Source organism: Lepisosteus oculatus, unplaced genomic scaffold (assembly GCF_040954835.1).
Source record: "Lepisosteus oculatus isolate fLepOcu1 unplaced genomic scaffold, fLepOcu1.hap2 HAP2_SCAFFOLD_90, whole genome shotgun sequence".
Classification (NCBI taxonomy): domain Eukaryota; kingdom Metazoa; phylum Chordata; class Actinopteri; order Semionotiformes; family Lepisosteidae; genus Lepisosteus; species Lepisosteus oculatus.
Window position 1 is genome coordinate 365,195 of NW_027168428.1, and position 24,218 is coordinate 389,412.

Here is a 24,218-nt window from a genome sequence, read left to right on the forward strand (position 1 = left end):
TTTAAAGTTGCTCTCCGTTAAAAAAAAAAATACCTTTCACAAGATACGTGCCGGCAGACAGACACGCCTCAGAGGGTTTAAGGCTGGCTTCACGTTCAAATGATAAAGTCCCCCCGTCCGGATGTCAAAATGCAACTTTGGCAGACAGAACAAACATCAACAAACCACAAATGTGGACAAGGATTTTACAAGCTGCACCACACTGCACTTTCAAAAGCATTTACGTTCGTCTTAGACGCAGGACTTGCCTTTGATTTGCGCGCTTACGAACGCCATGGAAAACGAAACAAAACTAAAGCCCTCAGCTCCTGCACGTGATTATAATGCCGTTACGTGTCGAAGCAGTAATTTACGTCATCCTACCACTGCAACACGGGGAATAGAGAGAAATGAGCACACGCTACGAATCGTCTCAATCACTCCCTAGAGTCGTAAGGCGCATTGAAGGGTGCACCCCCATCATTAATCGTTGCGCCTCTGTGAAAGGAAAGCTCTTGGGCAGTCTTTGAAACAGCTCGGATGAAACACTTGATTGCTTCCATGTGCATCTGGAGCCCACTTCTTATTTTCACTTCACGCCGCCCAAAGCATTTCTAAAACAGGAGATTCGCGTTTGGGAATGCGCCCTGCCCTACAAATAAAACAGGTCTACGGGTCTGAAACCTGCTCCACGGAAAACAGCTCTGTTGCGCTTTTGATCAAAGGGAGATTCGCTGTTCTTACTTTTTGATGACATAACACCCAAAGGGGCTTCTTTGGAGCTGGATTCCAACCAGCATCCTTAAGTTTCTTGGCGGTATCCTTTACAGTCCTCTGTTCGGTCGACAAGGGACTGAAGGGGGCAGCTTTCCTCACACATACAGTGCAATGTACTGTAGTGTTCCCCTTCATTGAATTCGCAGTTCTGCATCAGACCTCTAACTCGTTTCCTTAGCTTGGATTTAAGCCACGAAGCAGGCTTCTACTGTATAAGGAATCACAAACTATTTGAGAGGCCACCATCCCAGGGGGAACTGACAAAGTCTATCCCTAAACACCTAGCGCGGTCTCTCGAGAGAGGCGGTGTGTTTCGGCGCAAGCAAAGAAGCGCGCCTCTTTGCTGTTCCTGGTGGTTTTAAAACGCCCAATCGCTTGTACCCGCTGCCTTGGAAATAAGTTCTTCAGCGTCCGCGAATGGCATTTTGCAGATGTCGACGCGTTTTGCACAGAGCACCAAAAAAGCGTCTTTTTTGAAGGCCCAGGCACTGAGTATTGGTGGTTCAGTGGTAGAATTCTCGCCTGCCACGCGGGAGGCTCGGGTTCGATTCCCGGCCAATGCAGTGGCTTTTGCAGCGAGCGGCTCCATCACTTGCATCCCCTTGCAACTCGCAACTCAAAAAACCCACTGAAGCTAAGCAGGTGTGAGCCAGGTCAGTACCCGGATGAGGGTGAGCTACAGGGGAAAACAAAGCTTCCAGCTGGAAGCGGTGTTAATGGTGCCGGCGGTGGGGCGCTCGCCCTGAGGTCTGTGTGGGTCCCAATGCCCCAGTATAGTGACGGAGATGCTGTGTTGTAAAAGGGCGCTGTCTTTTGGATGAGATGTAAAACCGAGGTCACAGCGCTCTGTGGTCATTCAAAATGACCACCAAAACCTTTGACAAAAGCTCTTGGTAATTGATGGTCTTCAATAATGCTTCTCCTTTAGGTACATTTTAAATCAGCTGAAAAATGCTGTGAAATGGGGGGGCACTTCAGGCCAGTGTAGGATTTGGCTTACAAGAACCATGAAACTGCACGAGAAAGCCCGTACACTGAATTACACGGCTTTCTATTCAAAGGAGGACAAAAGAAATTCCCTGAGTTTGATTTTTTGCAGCACAGAGAGGAGCACTGTTGTGAGGCTGGTTAGCTCAGTTGGTTCGAGCGTGGTGCTAATAACGCCAAGGTCACGGGTTCGAGCCCCGTACTGGCCAGGTCCTTTTCTCCTCTCTTACCAAAGCTGTTAGGTTCCTTTCCGTGGTGAGAGGGGTTGTCATGCAACGCTGCCACATAGTGCCGACAGACAAGAGTGTTGCGGGAGAAGAGAAAAGTGTTTGAAGATTTAAGAGTGTCTTAGGTGGAGCCAAAATCAAGTGTCACAAATACAAGTGGGAGGATTTCCAATGTTTAATATGGTAAAAATAAGCGGAAGTTATCTGCCGGTCCGGCACAGTCTGCCATGCTTTTGTCATATACTGTAAAGTGGTGTCGAACTGGGTGTCGAACTGGAGCCTCACCATTTGCATATGTGAGGCTCCAGTTATACATCGAGTGTCACATTAAATGACAAAAATGAAGAGAGTTAAAGCAGCTGGAGAGGTTTTCTTACAACTTTTGAGCTGACACAGTTTTGGAAAATGTTTCCTTCACGCTGCACTGTACAACATAGGCAGCCAAGAGTCTCCAAAACAAAACAGAATTGACAGATAGGAGAAAATTCCCACTCATCCTGAAGTTCCCAAAATCCAGCACTGAGCGTAAACAAAGTGTCTAAGTAGCGTGGGAATGCTAACCCTAACCCTAGCTGGAGTTTGAGCAATCCAGCACTGAGCGTAAAAAGATGAGTCAAAGTAACGTCTAATCGGATTAGTTTCCTTAGAGCTGGTTCAGAGTCTGCTCAAGAGTTTACCTTTCACACATGCGCAAAGAAGAATGTTGGGGGTGCACGCTTCAAGGCGCCTTACAGCTGTAGGGAGTGATTCGAGACGATTCGTGGCGTGTGCTCGTTCCCATATACCGTACGCCCCGGGGTGCAGTGCTAGGATGATGTACAATACCGCTTGGGCACGTAACGGCGTTATACGCAAGGTTTTCGTTTGTTCGTTTTGTTTTGCTCTGCTTTGCTTTGTTTTGCTTTCCATCGTGTTGGAAAGAGCGTAAATAAAAAGGCGATTCCTGCGTCTACCACTAATGTAAGAGCTATTTCAAGTGCGACGTGGTGCGGCTTTTCAAATGCTTGTGGGCATTTCTCTGTTGTTGATTCTTTTTTTGTGTGTAACAAAGTGGCATTTTCATGTCCGGACGGGGAGACTTTATCATTCCGACATGAAGCCACCCTTAAGTCCTCTGAGGCGTGTCTGTCTGCAAGGCTTGTATTTTGGAAATGTTTTTTTGAAACGGAGAACGACTTTGAAATAGGCTTCTGCCGGCGCCTCGCGATCCAGGTAAGATTGTAGCAAGAACGCAGCGGCGGTGGGGCTTGCTGTAGTCGTGGCCGAGTGGTTAAGGCGATGGAATAGAAATCCATTGGGGTCTCCCCGCGCAGGTTCGAATCCTGCCGACTACGTTATCCGCCTCCAGGCGGTGTGTTTCGGCGCAAGCAAAAAAGCGCGCCTCTTTGCTGTTCCTGGTGGTTTTAAAACGCCCAATCGCTTGTACCCGCTGCCTTGGAAATAAGTTTTTCAGCGTCCGCGAATGGCATTTTGCAGCTGGAAGCAGATGTTGACGCGTTTTGCACAGAGCACCAAAAAAGCGTCTTTTTTGAAGGCCCAGGCACTGAGCATTGGTGGTTCAGTGGTAGAATTCTCGCCTGCCACGCGGGAGGCTCGGGTTCGATTCCCGGCCAATGCAGTGGCTTTTGCAGCGAGCGGCTCCATCACTTGCATCCCCTTGCAACTCGCAACTCAAAAAACCCACTGAAGCTAAGCAGGTGTGAGCCAGGTCAGTACCCGGATGAGGGTGAGCTACAGGGGAAAACAAAGCTTCCAGCTGGAAGCGGTGTTAATGGTGCCGGCGGTGGGGCGCTCACCCTGAGGTCTGTGCGGGTCCCAATGCCCCAGTATAGTGACGGAGATGCTGTGTTGTAAAAGGGCGCTGTCTTTTGGATGAGATGTAAAACCGAGGTCACAGCGCTCTGTGGTCATTCAAAATGACCACCAAAACCTTTGACAAAAGCTCTTGGTAATTGATGGTCTTCAATAATGCTTCTCCTTTAGGTACATTTTAAATCAGCTGAAAAATGCTGTGAAATGGGGGGGCACTTCAGGCCAGTGTAGGATTTGGGTTACAAGAACCATGAAACTGCACGAGAAAGCCCGTACACTGAATTACACGGCTTTCTATTCAAAGGAGGACAAAAGAAATTCCCTGAGTTCGATTTTTTGCAGCACAGAGAGGAGCACTGTTGCGAGGCCGGTTAGCTCAGTTGGTTCGAGCGTGGTGCTAATAACGCCAAGGTCACGGGTTCGAGCCCCATACTGGCCAGGTCCTTTTCTCCTCTCTTACCAAAGCTGTTAGGTTCCTTTCCGTGGTGAGAGGGGTTGTCATGCAACGCTGCCACATAGTGCCAACAGACAAGAGTGTTGCGGGAGAAGAGAAAAGTGTTTGAAGATTTAAGAGTGTCTTAGGTGGAGCCAAAATCAAGTGTCACAAATACAAGTGGGAGGATTTCCAATGTTTAATATGGTAAAAATAAGCGGAAGTTATCTGCCGGTCCGGCACAGTCTGCCATGCTTTTGTCATATACTGTAAAGTGGTGTCGAACTGGGTGTCGAACTGGAGCCTCACCATTTGCATATGTGAGGCTCCAGTTATACATCGAGTGTTGTTAAATAAAGCACTGACTTTATTTAACAACCACACCAAAACCTAACACAGGATCTACACACACACATGAGGAGACTGACGAAAACGTACGCACATTTAGGGTGGTAATTACCTAACAACACACTCTACTTTTACAGGACTACACAGGGCACTAGAATTACTAGGACATTATTTACACAGGTAGGGTCAGCCGCTGGTCATCGTGCTGACCCTCAGACTCTTCCCGGCTACCACTCCCAGCATGCCCAGCGGTACTACGAGCGCCTAGGGGCGCTTCCTCCTCACCACCAGGCGAGGGCGTTACAATATTTACTATATTTATTATACACGTGTAAATTAATTACTGCGAAAATAATTTACTTCGTACACTGTGCAGAGTGCCGTATACTCCTAGTGTTAGATGTGTTTTCGACGTTATATATGCATTTATTAATGTCGTCGATTTTACGGTTGCAATTCGACGTTGATTATACGTCGAGGCGACGTATATATACGTATAGCCGTATTTTCGCCGTGAATATACGTATATTCGACGAATCAATGCCCACAGCTTGGCATACAAGGGTTTTGCGGAGGGGTCTTGCCACCTGCCTGAAAAAAAAACAGTAAAATTTTTGAGTGCCTATAGAGTTTCTATTTTTATTTTCTTGAGAAAAGTTGATACCATTTCCTGGAAACCCCGTCCCCCATCAGTGCGCGGTGCCCGGGGAAAAATCTGTAGGGGGGCTTCTGAAATTCTGAGGGGGGGTGATATTTCGGTTGAAACGGAGCTGTACGGTGCAGCTACCCAAATGAAATCTCGCAGCTATGCCATTGATTAGTGCTTCATGATAGAAGATATCGACTAGCAATCTGGTATTTGCGATGAAGTTCAGTTTCACATTTTTCGTCACTCTCACTGGAGAGTATTGCCTGGAGCGAAAAGTACCATAAGCGTTCATTTTTGCAGCTACATGGACGTTCTGAATCGTTAAGAAAAAATGTTGTAAAACCAACAGAAAGCACAGACTGCTATAACTAGTCCTAGTTATATAACGATTTTAAGTATAATGATAAACTACTGCAAGGAATCGGTCCACCTGAGCAAACAGGATCGTAATGTTGACACTCAATAACGACACTGATATGTGCAGTTCCTGGACGGATAGCCCTCCTGCCCATCAAACAGACTGAGTGACTGTTCGTGTCATTTAGTGTTGTCTGACCATTGACAAAGTACAACTATTTTTTTAGGGCGCAAATTAAGTTATTTAATAACGTGGATTAAATAACTGGATGGCGTGGATTTTTGTCTTAAAGGAAACAGAAGTAGGAGATATATATATGTATGTATGTTTTTGGTGTTTTCCTTGTTTGTGAAATACATATACACACGCACGACACTAACATAAACACACCTCATAATAAAAGAGCAAAGCATTAAGTAGCAGGATTTAAAGGACGTTGAGACCCGAGAATCGCCCTGATTGAGCTCAGTGTGTAAGTCCACCCTGGAGCAAAAGCAGCGATGCTGGCATTCTGGGCATGGTGAATTACTGATCAAGAAAGGGGGTTTTCGAGGTCTCGTTCCTTACCTGTGAACAGTGTGGTGTAAGTCCTCTCTAAAGTCTCTGAGAGGCATTTAGATCTGGAGGTAACAGACGCCCTTGGCTGAATGAGTGCAGGAATGCACAGGTTTTTCAAGTGAAAGCATCCCCTTACTGTATGAGCTGTTACCTCACACATGACAAAAGTAAAAGAGACCGAACATGTGTACTAACTGATGGTTTGAGAAAGTGGTGGAAGGGTCCGTTTATATATCGGAAAAGTGTAAGTTGAAGGAAAAGAAGGAGAAAAATATGGGAAAAGCTGAGTTTGTCAGAGGGAGTCTGGGGCGAAGACGCCTGTAAAATAAGCATATGCGTATTGATTGGCAAAAGCACAAGCATGTAGCTCCCACCCTGGTGCACGGCCGGCACCAGTGGTGGCAGATACATGAGAAAAAAAAGAAATTGGGATGTGACTTCTTAAGTGTGTTTACGGGGAAAACAAAAACCCAGAAGAAAAGATACTTTACTCGCTACGAAAGAGTATAAACAAAAGCGAAAAGAGGCAGTGCAGGAGAATCAGAAACTAAAAGAAGAATTAGTTCCTGGTCGCACTGCACTAGTTAATGTGTTATATCCTGCTCTCCCATAGGGGAACAGACAGGCAGGAAATGAAAATAATTGGGATCAATTCCCACAGTGACCATATGGAGACGGGGGGTCTGGGTGGGATGACACCTGGTACGAGTGTGATAGAGACAGAACAGGAACTCCCTTCTTAAACAGAGGGTGCCTGCAGACCTGTACTCTCACCCTAAGTGGGAGAGGGCCTGATGTAGCGGGGGCTGGCGCTGTTGATGACAGCGTCACTCTAAGTGTCTCGCACCCCATCGAGGGGGTCCGTACTCGCACCTACCTTCCCTGATTCCCCCATACGATCAAATCCAAAACCGGAAGATATTGACTGGTGGGCTAAAGTACCGCACCCAAAATTAGGAATGCAGCGAACCTGGAGTGCACTTCAGGAATTAAAAGGATTCATGTAGAAGTAAAACAAGAATACAGCACATTGTAGTACGAAGAGAAAAATATATTCTCGATGTGTATGTGTGTTTTATGAATTTGTGTGCCGGCATGTATGTGTGTAACTGTGAGTTTTTGTATACTAAATGACGGTGTGAGTGTGTTTAGCCAGCGGGACTGGCTAGAGACGTAACTAAAGAGACTTGATGAAAATCAACTTAAGGAGATTGGAAAATATAAGAGCGTCTGAAACGTATAAGTACAGTACAGATGGACGTAAAAGTAGTTAGATAAACAGTGTTTGTATTTTTATACAATTAGTTGCAATAGTGAAAACAATTTGGGTTTATTCGAATGTCTCAGACATGCTGAAACGCTGTAGGTTTAGAATCGAGACTGGGGAGAATAACGTCTTGTGAGAAGATCTGTTTACCTAACGATTAGATCCTGTAAACCCCTTGTAGCCTACCTAAGTCTGTCCCAGTCCAGTGGATTAAAATGTACTGTTAATGGAGTGTTGGTTTCTCTGTTAGGGGATACTGGAGCACTACTGTCATGCTTGTTTCACTCCTCTGTTCAACAGTGTGCTATAGAGTAATGTATATGGGGAGATGGCAGGAGGCCACAGGAGTATTGGGGCACCAAGTTTTACTTGCTGAGTACCAGATTTTAATGGGTGGTTTTATCCCAGATCTATTGGGTTGGAATATTATACATTACAAAGAATGACTATCCAGAACAGGGTATCACGTGGCTTCAACTGACTGTGATCACTCAGTATGTTGATGGTATTCTGAGTGCTTCCCCTGACGAGGAAACCCACAAGTCTGAGTTGCTTCAGCTTTAGAGTGTCTAATATTAAGCAGTTATGATAAGGCCCTTTTGTGTCGAGCATTGTGTGATTTTAACAGGGCCAGGGTGCAATATTTTTACGGGGTGAGCACAACTTTTAACAGATCTGCTTAAGGGGGGAGTGCAGTACAAGGACAAGATTGCCTTGGTACCAGCAGCAAAAGCCGCCTGTAATAATTTGAAACAAGCTCTCTTACAGGTGCTGAGACTGGGGTTTCCTCAGATGGATCAACCATTCTTTGTATGTAAGTGTGGACAAAGGGTTCTGGGCAGCTGTGCTGATGCAGGAGCATGGAGGTAGGCACTATTATACCATTCGATACTGTAGCCAAAGGGTGGGGGACGGTGAAAATTGAAGAAAATGTAATACTGTTTACTGATGGGTCCTCTCTGATGCATGAGGGAGAACAGAGAACAGGCTGAGCCGTTACAACAGAATTCGAGGTGCTAACAATCGGAAAATGCCCCTCCACTGCCTCAGCACAGCAAGCCAGTTAAGAGCACTGATGGAAGATTGTAAAAAGAAAGATGTTAAAAGGTTACTGTATATGTATATAATGTATGTATTTGTTGCATGTAGGCCACAATTCTGGATGGCTATGGAGAAATAAGATTCTCTCACAACGGCAGGGACTCCAGTTAAGAATACTGGGCTTGTCTCTGAACTGATTTGTAGTTTTACAGCTGCCGACAGAAGCAGCTTGAGTAAGGTGTCAATAACACAATAAATAAAGAATTCCAGTAACTCAAGGTAACAACCATGCAGATGCAGATGCCAGACGAGCGGCACTGGGAGGGCGGGAGTCTGAGACCCCTGTGAAACCTCTACTGGGGAAAAGGGAGAATTCAGGTTGAGGCCTTTAATAGATGTTTAATAGTGGTTAGAACAAATGTGTAAAGAATGTGGGGTTGTATGATGATGTGATGTGGGCTGGCACATACCCAAGTGTATGATAAAGATGATCCCGTGGTACGGACTGCCCTGCCCCTTGGATACTGATCTAGGGGCAGACTACACTGGGAAGGTGTGCCAGGCTGTAATTGCCTAACTAGGGGTAAGTTGGAAGTCACATTGCCCCCATCACCCACAGTCTGAAAGACCAACTAAGGAAATATCAACTGAAGGGACACCGTGGGTAGATGCTCTACCTGCAGTCCTGTGCGGTTTGCGGGCTGGAGCAAATGGAACTGTGAGACTGAGCCCATTTGAGATCATCACGGGCAGCCAAAGAAACTCCCTGGAGGCCAAGTTTGGCTAACGCACTGATGAATTAACTAACTCTCTATTAAAGTATTGTAGGTTTGTTAACTGAAGCGGTGCACAGGGCTTGTGAACAGGTGCCGGACGCTTGGGGACCTCCAGCAGAGGGGAGACACGACCGGATACCTGGCGAGTGGGTGTAGGTGAAGAAGAGATACCCTGCCAGACGTTGCAATCCTGCTGGGAGGGACCATATCAAGTGCCACTAACTACTGATTGTGCCATCTGAGTGACAGGATGAGATCGCTGGATCCGCGCATCGCACTTTCACCGACCCACGGCACCAGAGACTGAGTGAACAGAAAGAAGGATGTTGTTACCGTTTCTGTGTCTGATGCTTCCTAAGACCAACAGTGTGCTTGTTAGGCCTGAGGAGCATTACTGGGGATATGGTATCAATACATTCCAGATGTTAGCATATCTATTCAGCCAAAAAATTATAATCGGAGTTGGGTCAATATTGCTGTTCCAAGATCCTGACGATAGATCTCCACATGGCTGAGGTCTGCGTTTGGGTCCTGGGGTAGGACTTTATGTATTTGTAGGATTAGGATTGTTTTATGTGTAAAATTGTAACTATCACTTGTACAAAAACATCAATAACACCTTGTTGTAACCGTGGAACGCACAATGTCATGGTAATGCATGCCTGTACATCTAAAAAGGAAAGATCTGCCCTGACATTGTATTTGTAAAAATAGACAGTCCTGATGTATGCCATATTTTATAAAGGGGGAATGAAGTAAGAGACAAGATGTTAAAAGGGTTAATAACTTAAGTCAGTTCTGCCTGAATATTAGACTTCTAAGCAACAGGGGTTTATGGCAGGAAAGGGGGTTAACTGATAAGGATTCCAGATGCGAGCAAGGAACCCCCTGGGGGTATAATCTTAAACTGACCATTTAGCAAGGGCCTCTTAACTGGCCAAATACCATGACCCCCCCCCCCCCCCCCCTTACAATAACATCGAATGACGTCTGAAGCAGCAAGCAAGGACTATATAACCTAAAAGTTTGTACCGGCACATCGAACAATACTTCGGTTTTGTTGTTTCTTGCGGGAAACAAGACTTTGGCTTTATTGTTCCTTGCATGCAATAAACTCATCTGTTTTACTTCATCTCGGGATCAAGAACCTTATTCCTTCTGTTACAACAGGGCTTTCTCACGCAGTTTCATGGTTCTTGTAAAAGCTCTTTACACGCTTGTAAAAGCTTTTACACGCGTTAACCACGGCCGGTGAGTTCAAGGTTGGTCAAAGCTGAAAGCTCAAAGCTGAAATAAATGTATAAAATTTGGCTTGCATCATAGCAGTTGAGCAATAAAGTCTGTCCTAATTAAAGAGTACCCAAAGTTTGAAAGTACAACATAGAATAAGAATAAGAGAAATGGCAAAACGATTTTGTGTCATCTTCCCCATTCACACTATTTTATGTGCCATTTTTTTGCTTATTCACATACTATTTTAATCAAAATAATATTAAGAAAGATCTGTATGTATTCAGATAGTATTATTATTGTTCATACTTACTCGTCAAAAGAGGATTGCTGAGATATTTGCGGATATACTTCTACGTTTGAAAAACGTGTCCAAAATGGTGACCAACGAATACTAGCAATGCATTGTGGTATATAACCGGAAAATATGCTGGGTTCGATATTTTCTCAACGTATGCGTTTATTAATGTTGTCGATATTATGGTTGAAATTTAACATTGATAATACATCGCGGCTATGTGCCCCCTGCTATGAGCTGATGTGCAATTTTAACGCATGCAGTTAGTAAGGATCGGTCACTGTTGTATGGTATTATATATAATGACATTATGGAATAGGATGGGGACAGGCCTGGCATCACGGGGGGAGGGGGGAATGTCGCCCCTTCAGTTTTGGGCAAAAAGTTTTACCTAACTTAATTTGCGCCCTAAAAAAATAGTTGTACTTTGTCAATGGTCAGACAACACTAAATGACACGAACAGTCACTCAGTCTGTTTGATGGGCAGGAGGGCTATCCGTCCAGGAACTGCACATATTATTGAGTGTCAACATTACGATCCTGTTTGCTCAGGTGGACCGATTCCTTGCAGTAGTTTATCATTATACTTAAAATCGTTATATAACTAGGACTAGTTATAGCAGTCTGTGCTTTCTGTTGGTTTTACAACATTTTTTTCTTAACGATTCAGAACGTCCATGTAGCTGCAAAAATGAACGCTTATGGTACTTTTCGCTCCAGGCAATACAAACCGTGAGAGTGACGAAAAATGTGAAACTGAACTTCATCGCAAATACCAGATTGCTAGTCGTTATCTTCTATCATGAAGCACTAATCAATGGCATAGCTGCGAGATTTCATTTGGGTAGCTGCACCGTACAGCTCCGTTTCAACCGAAATATCACTCCCCCCTCAGAATTTCAGACGCCCCCCTACAGATTTTTCCTCGGGCACCGCACACTGATGGGGGACGGGGTGTCCAGGAAATGGTATCAACTTTTGTCAAGAAAATAAAAATAGAAACTCTATAGGCACTCAAACATTTTACTGTTTTTTTTCAGGCAGGTGGCAAGACCCCCTCAGCAAAACCCTTGTATGCCAAGCTGTGGGCATTGATTAGTCGAATATACGTATATTTACGGCGAAATTACGGCTATACGTATATATACGTCGCCTCGACGTATAATCAACGTCGAATTGCAACCGTAAAATCGACGACATGAATAAACGCATATATAACGTCGAAAACACATCTAACACAGTGCCTGAGGCTTTTTACTGTATGTATCGTGTGCCGCAACTAGGAGTATACGGCACTCTGCACAGTGTACGAAGTAAATTATTTTCGCAGTAATTAATTTATTATATTTACTATATTTATTATACACATGTAAATTAATTGCAGCGAAAATAATTTACTTCGTACACTGTGCAGAGTGCCGTATACTCCTAGTTGCGGCACACACGATACATACAGTAAAAAGCCTCAGGCACTGTGTTAGATGTGTTTTCGACGTTCTATATGCGTTTGTTAATGTCGTCAATTTTACGGTTGCAATTCGACGTTGATTATACGTCGAGGCGACGTATATATACGTATAGCCGTAATTTCGCCGTAAATATACGTATATTCGACGAATCAATGCCCACTGGGAACAAGCTCGCTTCTTTCTACCATGATGTCACCATGACCAAATCTGTCTTTAAACACCTTGCTCAGTCTCTAACGAGACTGTCAAAAATAGCTTTCGCTGATTGTATTGCAAACCGGCGGAAGCGGGGTATTGGGAAAAGTTTTCAACTAGCAATAATCCCGCCTCGGCTAAACCTCACAGGCTACGATACTGCCACTGCGCAAAGCTGACGGTTGCCAGGCAACCGCGGGGATCCTATGGAAATCGTTATCAATCGTCTCATGGCATGTCGTTGCTGTAACGCTTCATATTTGTCGTCTTCTTCTAGCTTGAGGTTTTGAAGAATTTCATGACAGACAAGGGCTCCGTTGGGAACAAAGAAACCCGTTGATTCTTTTCAGCAGCAGAAATACAACCCTTTAAATACAAGATGACAGAACAATGACGAAGGGCATGCCGGGAGGAACTCATGCACTACAGAGGAAAGGGGGTGGGCACGTACAGTTCACATTCAAGCCACAAGTACTCTTCTCGGATGTTGCACAAACAAATCCTAACGTCTTGAAAGCATTGCGGCATGTTTGTGTCCCACTTCCCGTGGCTGCAGCATGACTGACACGAACGGACAAACACAATCTGTGGCGTTTAGCGTGACATAGTCTTGCAGGCATCGTGCTGTCTCACTGCAATACTATACCGCTGGAGGAAACAGTCCATCTGGCCATGAAACTCATTTGAACGTCTAGCTACAGCAACTAACAATATCATGATTTATTCAGGATGTGTGGAATCAGCACGTCCCGGAGACAGCTTCCGAAATCTTGAGCATTCTCTGGTGGTAGGGGCGTTCAAGATGGCGCTCAGGTGGGAGGTAAAGTTTAGTGGTTGAGGATTTTTTTTGAGTTTTTCATGACCTGAATGTTAATTTTTGCTTTTTTTGACTACAGAAAAATAAGGACTTAACACTACTTGTTTAAACTTCAGTTATAATTGAAAGAAAAAAAAACGATTTTTTTTAGGTTTAAGAATTTCGATATGAGTAACACTGGGAAAAGAAAAGAGAGTGCTGGGTCTTCGAAGGAGAACTCTAAGATACCTCACTCGTATATGTATAGCACTACAAGAAAATTGATGGCAACTAAAGGGAAAAGTGAAGCAGCTGGAGGGGACGTGGAAAGAGTGCTGGAGATGCGCTCGTACGCGAGCGCTCGCAGCCCAAGTGAGACTCAGCTGCCAGAGGAAGAGCCGGAGTCCCTGCCCAGCACACCTGTGAAAACCCCGGCAGCCAAGAGAGGAAGGGGCGACCTGACGCTGGAGGAGCTCCAGACCAACATCTTCAACATGATGGCACAGAGCATGGGTGAGCTGAAGGAAATGACTTGATCTAATACAGTCGCAATCGAAAGTCTTAAAAAGTCCATGGACTGTGTGTTTAAAGAGGTTGAAGACTTAAAGAGTGAAGTAAAAGTTCTTAAACAAGTAAATACCAAACAAGAAAAGCATATTAAAGAACTTGAATTGAAAGTGAACGATGTAGATAGATACCGTCGATGATGGAATTTAAAATTATTTGGAGTTAAAGAGGAACGTGATAAGGACCTTGTTGCAACAGTGAAGGGTATCTGTAAAAGGACCCTGCCGGACCAGGAGGACGTAATATCGGCCATTGACTTTGTTCACAAGCTCGGGAGAGCGAACATGTCTGGGCAAGTGCTCCCCAGATCGATTATAATACAGTTCACCAAGAGGACGGCGAGGGACATGCTGTGGCGAGCGGCGAGGGGGAATGAGTATTTGAATGGGAACAAACTGAGGTTTGCAGAGGACCTGTCTGCTGCGGACAGGAGTACCAGGAACCAGCTGTGGCCCCAGGTTGAAGCTGCCAGAAGAGAGGGGAGGAGAGCCTACTTTGTGGGAGCGAGGGCCTTTGTGGACGGGAAGGAGATTTGCTCCCAGTGACTGCTCAGTTAATGATTATGTTTGGTTTTATTTGTTATACCAGTATATACTAGTGTTTCTTTAGTGTTAGTTTGGAATGGTGTAGTTAAGTGTTAAGGACTGTTATAGTTCTGGTTCTTTGAAAAACTCAATAGTTTAGACAGTCTTAGAGTTAGTTATTTGCTTTTGTGTATGTCTTTTTCATGAATGCCAGAGGTACTCGAAATGTTGTTAAAAGAAAAACTGTGTGCTGAGTTTTATTTTTTACAGGAAACGCATGCATGTTGAAACTAAAGTTTATAAATAATTGAGAAATATTAAAGCAAGGAAAATATGATACGTGTAAAATATACAATTTGATCACATAATTACTTAATTACCTCTGGTAGTTAAATGCTTTTTTCTGCTGCGTTTTTTTTCTCTTGTACATGACTCTGATCCTCTTGTTGTATTTGTATTTGTAAATTCTATGTTTAATAAAAAAAATTTTTTAAAAAGCATTCTCTGGTGGTGTCCTGCAGACTTCCTGTGGGCATGCGTTGGTGGTATAGTGGTGAGCATAGCTGCCTTCCAAGCAGTTGACCCGGGTTCGATTCCCGGCTAACGCAGTGGTGAATGTTTTCAAATGCTATCATGACCCTTGGATTGTGACTAGCAAAGCGAAGCCTTTTGAAAGAGCTAAAGCACTGAAAAACGGAATTGAGGGAGAATCTTACAGGGGATTCTGAGTGGTGTCTGCATACACGCAGTCCGATATGGGTGCTGAATGCTTGAGCTACTCTCAATGTCATGCTGGCTTTCCCCGGAGTAAATCTGTTACATTGAAAGAATGCTTCTCGCAGGTTCAAAAAGGGACCCTTGTTAATTGGAGAAATCAATGATTTCAAATGAATTCTGTATGCGTTAAAAGACAGCTATACACAGAAAACATGCAGGACACTGCTCATGAGTGTGGAGTTCAGCCGAAACACAGTGTGTTTTTTCAAGCCATCTGACAAAGCCCGCCCACTGAAAACTGCAGCAGATCGTGTAAAGACGTTCAACTTTGTAACTACTGCACGCACAGGAAGCAGAATAAATTCCTCTTTTCAAACTGTCAAAGGTTTGCTTTACGAACGCCGCAGGACATCGCACAATCTCTTTTGAACAGGGACAAACGATTTCTTATGGGGCGCAGTAAGTACTGTTACTGTCACTGCTCGATACCGACGTTGGCCTACTATACCATGTTCAGCCACCGCTAGAAAATGTACGGCTCTAGCACCGGAGCAAGCAACAGGAGGGCCGACGTCAAACAGGCACATCTGTCGGACATGGAGAGCAACGAGAATGAGATTTGAACCCATGACTGCAGAGCACAATGTATTAGCAGTCCATCACCTTAACCACTCAGCCACCTTGTCGACAAAACTGGGCTGTCCGGACATGGGTTGGCGCGCTCCAGATGATCTTTTTCTTTTTTTTCCCTCGTACTCGAGGGTCATTTTCCTGTTCCACATGTGATTTCAACATTTTCCTTGGGAGATGTCAAGCCAGCAAGCCACTGCTGTGGTTCAGTGGCCAGTGTGGAGTTCAGTGGCCCTGTTGTACACAGAAAGCACATTGAGCTCCTTGGACATGAAAAGTTCCAGATAAGAGCCATTTGTCATCCTTTCTCTTGGTGTCGATGTTGCTATTGTATGTAAAGGTGGCAACTTGCTCAGCAAGCAGGCGGAGCACACACCGAATGCAGATGTGTCTGAGTGGTGTGTCCAAGTGGCTGCAAAAGGACAGCACTCCCGGGGCGCCGTGGCTTAGTTGGTTAAAGCGCCTGCCTAGTAAACAGAAGATCCTGGGTTCGAATCCCAGCGGTGCCTTCTTTGTTGTGTCTTCTCGAACAGAACTGGTCCTTACAGACAACCGCCTACGGCTAGACTTAATTAAATGCAAGTATTCATTTCCTGTCTTTAACGCGACTTGTTTTTCTTAAAATGGATGCAACTTGCAAAACATGAAATACAAGCCTTGCTAATCAGCGCTAGCGGCTGGCAAAAAAAAAAGAAGTCAGCAATGTTTTTTTCTTTAACCTTAACCCTGCTAATGGAGAAGAGTTAAACGACCAAGTCTATGCAGCTTAAACGATGCGCAAGTCGGGTTCTTAGCTGAAAGTGTGGTAAATCACACTCACCCCAGTCCTTAATCTTTTAAAGAGGATACAAAATTGAACCTAGTCGCCACATCACATACATCTTGTTCAATGATAAAAAGGTAACATCTATCCTCGCTCCAGAGTAAATCTCACGTTGAGGGCATCTTTTTTTTCACTTTACCGTGAGTCGGGCTCGGCTGCACAGAGGAGAGAGCAGACCAATGAGGTCACAGGGACAGGGGAGTCACACGCTGGCGGTTTGAATACGCGGAAGATCACTGAGGGATCCACAGTATGTGGACCCTCCGTTCGCCATCAGTCCGCACTCCGGACTCTGAATCCTGCCATTTGAGTTAAGATCTCGGCGGAACCTGAGGCGGAACCTGAGGCGCCGCGCGCCCGGCCGACGTGTTGGACCGGTGTGCTTTACGTGCTGAAATAAACACGCGACAGCCCCGAAATGTTTCCAGAGTGCTGTGCACTGAAGACTTGCCTGGTGCTCCTCCGTGCAGATTGTTTGTCCTCCTCCAGTGCGGGACGAGCCAACACAAGGGAGCGCATTCGCCAACATCCAGGCACGCAATGCGATTTGGAAAGCAGCTCCTTTCCAAAGAGTTGCACACGAACGATCCTTCAGTCCCGCTCGGGGGGCACGGAACCCCCGCCACACACAGCTTCAAGTAGCGAGTCAGGCGCCAGAGCTTTTGCTTACGGCCACACCACCCTGAACACGCCTGATCTCGTCTGATCTCGGAAGCTAAGCAGTGTCGGGCCTGGTTAGTACTTGGATGGGAGACTGCCTGGGAATACCAGGTGCTGTAAGCTTTTGCTCTCCCGGCCAGCAGGGGTTGCCGTTGGTGCCGTAGGCTTTGGGAGGAAAACCTGCAGGATGGAAAGGTGATCTATAGCCTCATCTGTTTTGTTGCTGTGGCATGTGTGTGACCCATATTCAAAAAAAAAATCCGTCTGTAAAACGAATATCGAAGCTGCCTCTAAATCTGCAAATGAAGATGAGTCGATAAACCACTCGTTTTTCGTATAACTAGACATATATTCATTTGTTACCGATTTCATTCATTGAGCACGGATACAATAGAGGTACAGCCATTCACTGTTTGACATGTCTGCACTGGTACAGAACCGAGCAATCAGAAAACGGGTGAAACTGTCTTTAGACTCAGCATACAGTACCGAGGCCCCCCATGACCAAATAAAGGCTAACCTCGATAATCAGCCTAAAGAACGCAGACTACAGCAAAACGACTGACTTTGAAAAGGGAATGAACGTCTGGAAAGAGTAGTGGAACTAGCTTGAGATGCTTCTCCGGACCCCTAACTAAAAGCCAGCGAGAACCAGCAGCGGCGTCCACTCCTGTCGAACCGGGATCCTTCCGCAGCCACGCAGCTCGTGGTGTCCTAACCCTCCCGTATCTGATTTTGGACCAAGCACATCAGGGGAGAGCGCGAACGCAGTCCCCCACTACCAGAAATTATGCAGTCGAGATTCCCACATTTGGGGAATTCGCAGGGGTCAGCACAGCCGGAGTGCAATGGCCGAGCCTCGCCCTGGGTGAACCTCCTTCTTGATTAAGGTATCTCCCCTGCCAGGTAAGTATGAGTTGTACAGGCCCCTGCAAGCGGCCCGCACCCACAGCACAAATCGCGCAGCCTAGGCCACCTCCTCGCCCCGCACGCCACCGCCTCCTGCTGGGCCCACTCTTTCACACACTCACACGCCACACTAAAACTCAAAAGTGTGGGAAAAACGAGAAAACGAGCGCGCCGTTTCCTACACATCTGCAGTCGCCGTTGCGCATTCGCAGCATGTCCCGGGATGCAATTCGGCCTCATTTGCATAACTCCAGACCGGCAGATCGCCACGCAAGCTCGCGACGTGCGCCTGCCACACACCGAACAAACCTTTTCAGCAATTTCCAAAAAATGGGCCTGCTCGCCTGCCCACAAGGCTCCGTCTCTTACCTGCTCTCCAGAGCCTGCTGCCTTCTGTGCTTTTCTCTCGGCACCGCTGCAGTGCACACAACTCCTGCAGCGGGAGGGGGGGATGAAAGTTCCCACGCTCCGCCGCAGGGAAGGCTCGCTCCGTGCGCACACGTCCTTTCGATGCCAGTCCAACAAGTGCTCCGCATTAGCTGCGTCGGGGCTCCGGCGTGTCGCACCTCACCTCACCTCGCACTGCCCCCTCCTTGAATGTCTGCCGCTGGGCATGCCCCGCTCTCCTCCGCCTTATCTTATCGCGTGTGAGCACCGACAATGGCCACAATGCCGGGGAATGGCACCTGTAAAGTGTTAATTGGGGCACAGGAACAGCCCGTCTCGTCTCGGGGGGGCCGGCTTCAGAGACAATACAGCAAACACAGCGGGGCGGGGGAAGAAGACGACACCACACATGCGGGTACATTCAGCTCCGGCGGGAACGAGACATTTGTCGGTCTTTTCAAGTGCCAAGAGCCGAGCAATCCTTCACTTGTATCGTTTCTCCCCGGTGACTAGATCTGGCCCTGCGACTCTCGACTGGGCTCACCCCCGGGGCAGCCCAGCAGGTGTGAGCCTGGCCGGCACCCGGATGGGAGATTCCACCCCGGAAAAGCTCCGGTTGCTGCTGCTCCTGCAAGAGGTGTGACTGGGACCAGTAGGGAGCGCTCACCCTGCGGGCTGTGTGGCTCTCTTACGCCCCAGCCTCCTGATGGCGACACTCTGCTGCACAAACAGGCGCCGTCCTTCGGGGGAGGCGTCAAACCGAGGTCCCGACCCTCCTTGGCCATTAGGAAACCCCAGGGCGTCTCTCAAAAAGAGACGCCGGGGGTGTCCCTCTGGTGTTAGTGCTCCCCTTTACCCATCAGTCGGGGTCTCCTCCTAATCCCCGTCTCACCTGTAACAATCAATGACGAGGCCCCCCTGTCCGTGAGATTTAGTACTCGCGCAAGAGACCGGGGGCAGAGCGCGAACGCGGTCCCCCGCCCCCTACAAAGTGCGCGCTCCGGGTTCCCTCTCGGGGCCCTGCAACACAGCGGAAGGGCAGCGAGAAGGAGCCTCTTGCTCTGACGCCGCAAGGCCACAAGAGGGCGGAGGCGCCGCGCGCCCGGCCGACGTGTTGGACCGGTGCGCTTTACGTGCTGAAATAAACACGCGAAAGCCCCGAAATGTTTCCAGAGTGCTGTGCACTGGAGGTTTTTGTCTGGTGAAGACTTGCCTGGTGCTCCTCCGTGCAGATTGATTGTCCTCCTCCAGTGCGGGACGAGCCAACACAAGGGAGCGCATTCGCCAACATCCAGGCACCTGACTCGCTACTTGAAGCTGTGTGTGGCGGGGGTTCCGTGCCCCCCGAGCGGGACTGAAGGATCGTTCGTGTGCAACTCTTTGGAAAGGAGCTGCTTTCCAAATCGCATTGCGTGCCTGGATCTTGGCGAATGCGCTCCCTTGTGTTGGCTCGTCCCGCACTGGAGGAGGACAAACAATCTGCACGGAGGAGCACCAGGCAAGTCTTCAGTGCACAGCACTCTGGAAACATTTCGGGGCTGTCGCGTGTTTATTTCAGCACGTAAAGCGCACCGGTCCAACACGTCGGCCGGGCGCGCGGCGCCTCCGCCCTGTTGCTGCCCCTGCAGCTGCTTCACTTTTCCCTTTAGTTGCCATCGATTTTTTTGTAGTGCTATACATATACGATTGAGGTATCTTAGAGTTCTCCTTCGAAGACCCAGCACTCTCTTTTCTTTTCCCAGTGTTACTCATATCGGACTTTTTAAACCTAAAAAAAAATCGTTTTTTTTTTCTTTCAATTATAACTGAAGTTTAAACAACTAGTGTTAAGTCCTTATTTTTCTGTAGTCAAAAAAAGCAAAAATTAACATTCAGGTCATGAAAAACTCAAAAAAACTCCCCAACCACTAAACTTTACCTCCCACCTGAGCGCCATCTTGAACGCCCCTACCACCAGAGAATGCTCACGATTTCGGAAGCTGTCTCCGGGACGTGCTGATTCCACACATCCTGAATAAATCATGATATTGTTAGTTGCTGTAGCTAGACGTTCAAATGAGTTTCATGGCCAGATGGACTGTTTCCTCCAGCGGTATAATATTGCAGTGAGACAGCACGATGCCTGCAAGACTATGTCACGCTAAACGCCACAGATTGTGTTTGTCCGTTCGTGTCACTCGTCCCGCAGCCACGGGAAGTGGGACACAAACATGCTGCAATGCTTTCAAGACGTTAGGATTTGTTTGTGCAACATCCAAGAAGAGTACTTGTGGCTTGAATGTGAACTGTACGTGCCCGCCCCCTTTCCTCTGTAGTGCATGAGTTCCTCCCGGCATGCCCTTCGTCATTGTTCTGTCATCTTGTATTTAAAGGGTTGTATTTCTGCTGCTGAAAATAAGCAACGGTTTTCTCACAACGCCCTTTGTTCCCAACGGAGCCCTTGTCTGTCATGAAATTCTTCAAAACCTCAAGCTAGAAGAAGAAGAAGACGACAAATATGAAGCGTTATAGCAACGACATGCCATGAGACGATCGATAACGATTTCCATAGGATCCCCGCGGTTGCCTGGCAACCGTCAGCTTTGCGCAGTGGCAGTATCGTAGCCTGTGAGGTTTAGCCGAGGCGCGATTATTGCTAGTTGAAAACTTTTCCCAGTACCCCGCTTCCGCCGGTTTGCAATACAATCGGCGAAAGCAATTTTTGACAGTCACGTCAGAGACTGAGCAAGGTGTTTAAAGACAGATTTTGTCATGGTAACATCATGGTAGAAAGAAACGAGCTTGTTACGTGTCAACAGAAACGCTCTTTAGCTCTTTCAGCTTTATGCAGAGAACAGCGTCTGTCGAGATTACTTTTGTGTCAGCGCGAAACGCCGTGTGCTGTCAGTATGATTTCATATTGCTCGTAGCGGCGCCTGGCTTTTGTCTGTCAAACGTTAGGTTGCGCTTCTTCATGCTGCATCGTCGGCATGAGTGGAGCATTTTAAACGTCTGTACTTACTGCGCCCCATAAGAAATCGTTTGTCCCCATTGAAAAGAGATTGTGCGATGTCCTGCAGCGTTCGCAAAGCAAACCTTTGACAGTTTGAAAAGAGGAATTTATTCTGCTTCCTGTGCGTGCAGTAGTTACAAAGTTGAACGTCTTTACACGATCTGCTGCAGTTTTCAGTGGGTGGGCTTTGTCAAATGGCTTGGAAAAACGCACTGTGTTTCGGCTCGGGAAACATCATGAGCAGTGTCCTGCATGTTTTCTGTGTATAGCTGTCTTTTAACGCATACAGAATTCATTCGAAATCATTGATTTCTCCAATTAACAAGGGTCCCTTTTTGAACCTGCCAGAAGCATTCTTTCAATGTAACAGATTTACTCCGGGGAAGGGCAGCATGACATTGAGAGTAGCTCAAGCTTTCAGCACCTTTATCTGACTGCATGTATGCAGACACTGCTCAGAATCCCCTGTAAGATTCTCCTTCAATTCCGTTTTGCAGTGCTTTAGCTCTTTCAAAAGGCTTCGCTTTGCTAGTCACAATCCAAGGCTCAAGACAGCATTTGAAAACATTCGCAACTGCGTTGGCCGGGAATCGAACCTGAGTTAACTGCTTTGAAGGCAGCTATGCGCAACACTGGTTCGCTCCAGAATAAATCTCACGTCGAGGGCATATTTTTTTCCATTTTACCGTGAGTCGGGCTCAGCTGCACCGAGGAGAGAGCAGAGCAATGAGGTCACGAGGACAGGGGAGTCACACGCTGGCGGTTTGAATACGCGGAAGATCACTGAGGGATCCACAGTATATGGACCCTCCGTGCGCCATCAGTCCGCACTCCGGACTCTGAATCCTGCCATCCGAGTTAAGATCTCGGCGGAACCTGAGGCGCAGTTCCTTCTTAAAACGTAATCTGGTGAGCATTTCTAGAATCGTACTTGTATAGATGCAGCCTTTAATGTGTTGCTAGGTTAAAATTGATGACTTCTTGTATTTCAGTAGGCAACTGCCCTCTTGATTTCGGATTTAATTTCTTTATTACAGGGGCGCTTTTATGAAGACAGAGTCATGTTCAGGTACTTTGCTTGATGGAGGAAGCTCATTTCGGACTCTGTGATCTGCTCACCTGGAAAGGTCTGCTATACTACTACAAGAGAGAAGTAGAGTCTGGAAGAAGGGACAATTTTATGATGCTTTTTGGAAGATAATGTTTTTTTTTTCTTATACTGAAAATGAAAGGTAGTTGTTTCTATATGGACTCAGTCTTTGGAATTTGTATATATATATTTCAGTGATCCCTCAGCCATTCCTTCTGTATTGTAATTCAATTTCTCTTTTAAAATTCCTTCCCCACTTCTAGGACCTGCAGTTGCTGAACTCCACAATGGCTTCTATTGGAAAGTCTGCGACTGAGACCAAGTAAGTGTTCACTTTTTTATGAAACCATTATTTATTTAGGAGCAATGAGCAATTCTTATATAAATGCAATAAAATCATTATGCTCAAACTATGAGAGAGAAAATTAAGGATAATTTAAGAAATCAGTCTTAGCTTGTTTCTATACACAGATGGTATTATTTATTTTCAAAGGAAACCCGCGAGGATTCCCCTGGTGTGCAAGATGTGCCTGAATACTCTTGATCAGCTTCCTGCTCACTTGAAGAGGGCGTGTATGAAGCACGCCACGGCAGAAAAGATCAGGATGGCCTCTCAACAGGCGAGGGAGGACATGATGAATCACCTGAAGAACGGGGTCATCGTGGATTACCACAGAATAGAGATCGTGTCTGGTGAGGCAAACAGGATAGTGGTTGTAAGACTGCTAGAGTCCTTGGGCCTTTTTGTACATGGGAAGCCTGAAGACACATTAGCAAGGTGAGATATTTTTAATCTGTAAGGCTTCTGTAGTTTTTTTTTGAAATCATTGTTACAACATATTATGTAAAAGCATGTTGAAAAGAATCTACCTGCATTCCAGCGGCCCTGAGCAAGAGGCCGCTGTCCAGGAGGAAGAGATGCCAGAGGGTGCTCTAGAAACTGAAGGCATTTAAAATTAAGCAATGGTATCTTCATTGTAAATGTAAACACACGCTACGAAGCGTCTCAATCACTCCCTAGAGTCGTAAGGCACATTGAAGGGTGCACCCCCATCATTAATCGTTGGGCCTCTGTAAAAGGAAAGCTGTTGAGCAGTCTTTGAAACAGCTCGGATGAAACACTTGATTGCTTCCATGTGCATCTGGAGCCCACTTCTTATTTTCACTTCACGCCGCCCAAAGCATTTCTAAAACAGGAGATTCGCGTTTGGGAATGTGCCCTGCCCTACAAATAAAACAGGTCTACGGGTCTGAAACCTGCTCCACGGAAAACAGTTCTGTTGCGCTTTTGATCAAAGGGAGATTCTCTGTTCTTACTTTTTGATTACATAACACCCAAAGGGGCTTCTTTGGAGCTGGATTCCAACCAGCATCCTAAAGTTTCTTGGCGGTATCCTTTACAGTCCTCTGTTCGGTCGACAAGGAACAGAAGGGGGCAGCTTTCCTCACACATACAGTGCAATGTACTGTAGTGTTCCCCTTCATTGAATTCGCAGTTCTGCATCAGACCTCTAACTCGTTTCCTTAGCTTGGATTTAAGCCACGAAGCAGGCTTCTACTGTATAAACGTCTAGAGGAATCACAAACTATTTGAGAGGCCATCATCCCAGGGGGAACTGACAAAGTCTATCCCTAAACACCTAGCGCAGTCTCTCGAGAGACTGTCAAAAATCGCTTTCTCCGTTTGTGCTGCAAGTAAGTGAAAATGCGGTCTCAAC

At 46.4% G+C, this 24,218-nt stretch overlaps 8 non-coding genes across 8 annotated transcripts; 6 read left to right on the plus strand and 2 right to left on the minus strand.

Moving 5' to 3' along the window:
* Nucleotides 1–1,878: 1,878 nt before the first annotated feature.
* On the plus strand, nucleotides 1,879–1,952 carry trnai-aau (transfer RNA isoleucine (anticodon AAU)). Its single transcript has one exon. It is a non-coding gene; the product is annotated as a tRNA-Ile (tRNA).
* Nucleotides 1,953–3,517: 1,565 nt separating this feature from the next.
* trnag-gcc (transfer RNA glycine (anticodon GCC)) lies at nucleotides 3,518–3,588 on the plus strand. Its single transcript has one exon. It is a non-coding gene; the product is annotated as a tRNA-Gly (tRNA).
* Nucleotides 3,589–12,440: 8,852 nt separating this feature from the next.
* On the minus strand, nucleotides 12,441–12,582 carry LOC138236494 (U4 spliceosomal RNA). The gene has a single exon (XR_011188668.1). It is a non-coding gene; the product is annotated as a U4 spliceosomal RNA (small nuclear RNA).
* A 2,246-nt stretch (nucleotides 12,583–14,828) lies between these two features.
* On the plus strand, nucleotides 14,829–14,900 carry trnag-ucc (transfer RNA glycine (anticodon UCC)). The gene has a single exon. It is a non-coding gene; the product is annotated as a tRNA-Gly (tRNA).
* Nucleotides 14,901–16,074: 1,174 nt separating this feature from the next.
* Nucleotides 16,075–16,148, plus strand: trnat-agu (transfer RNA threonine (anticodon AGU)). The gene has a single exon. It is a non-coding gene; the product is annotated as a tRNA-Thr (tRNA).
* A 978-nt stretch (nucleotides 16,149–17,126) lies between these two features.
* On the plus strand, nucleotides 17,127–17,245 carry LOC138236518 (5S ribosomal RNA). Its single transcript, XR_011188690.1, has one exon. It is a non-coding gene; the product is annotated as a 5S ribosomal RNA (ribosomal RNA).
* Nucleotides 17,246–17,872: 627 nt separating this feature from the next.
* LOC138236549 (U1 spliceosomal RNA) lies at nucleotides 17,873–18,036 on the minus strand. The gene has a single exon (XR_011188720.1). It is a non-coding gene; the product is annotated as a U1 spliceosomal RNA (small nuclear RNA).
* Nucleotides 18,037–20,996: 2,960 nt separating this feature from the next.
* Nucleotides 20,997–21,138, plus strand: LOC138236485 (U4 spliceosomal RNA). The gene has a single exon (XR_011188659.1). It is a non-coding gene; the product is annotated as a U4 spliceosomal RNA (small nuclear RNA).
* The last annotated feature ends 3,080 nt before the right edge of the window (nucleotides 21,139–24,218 follow it).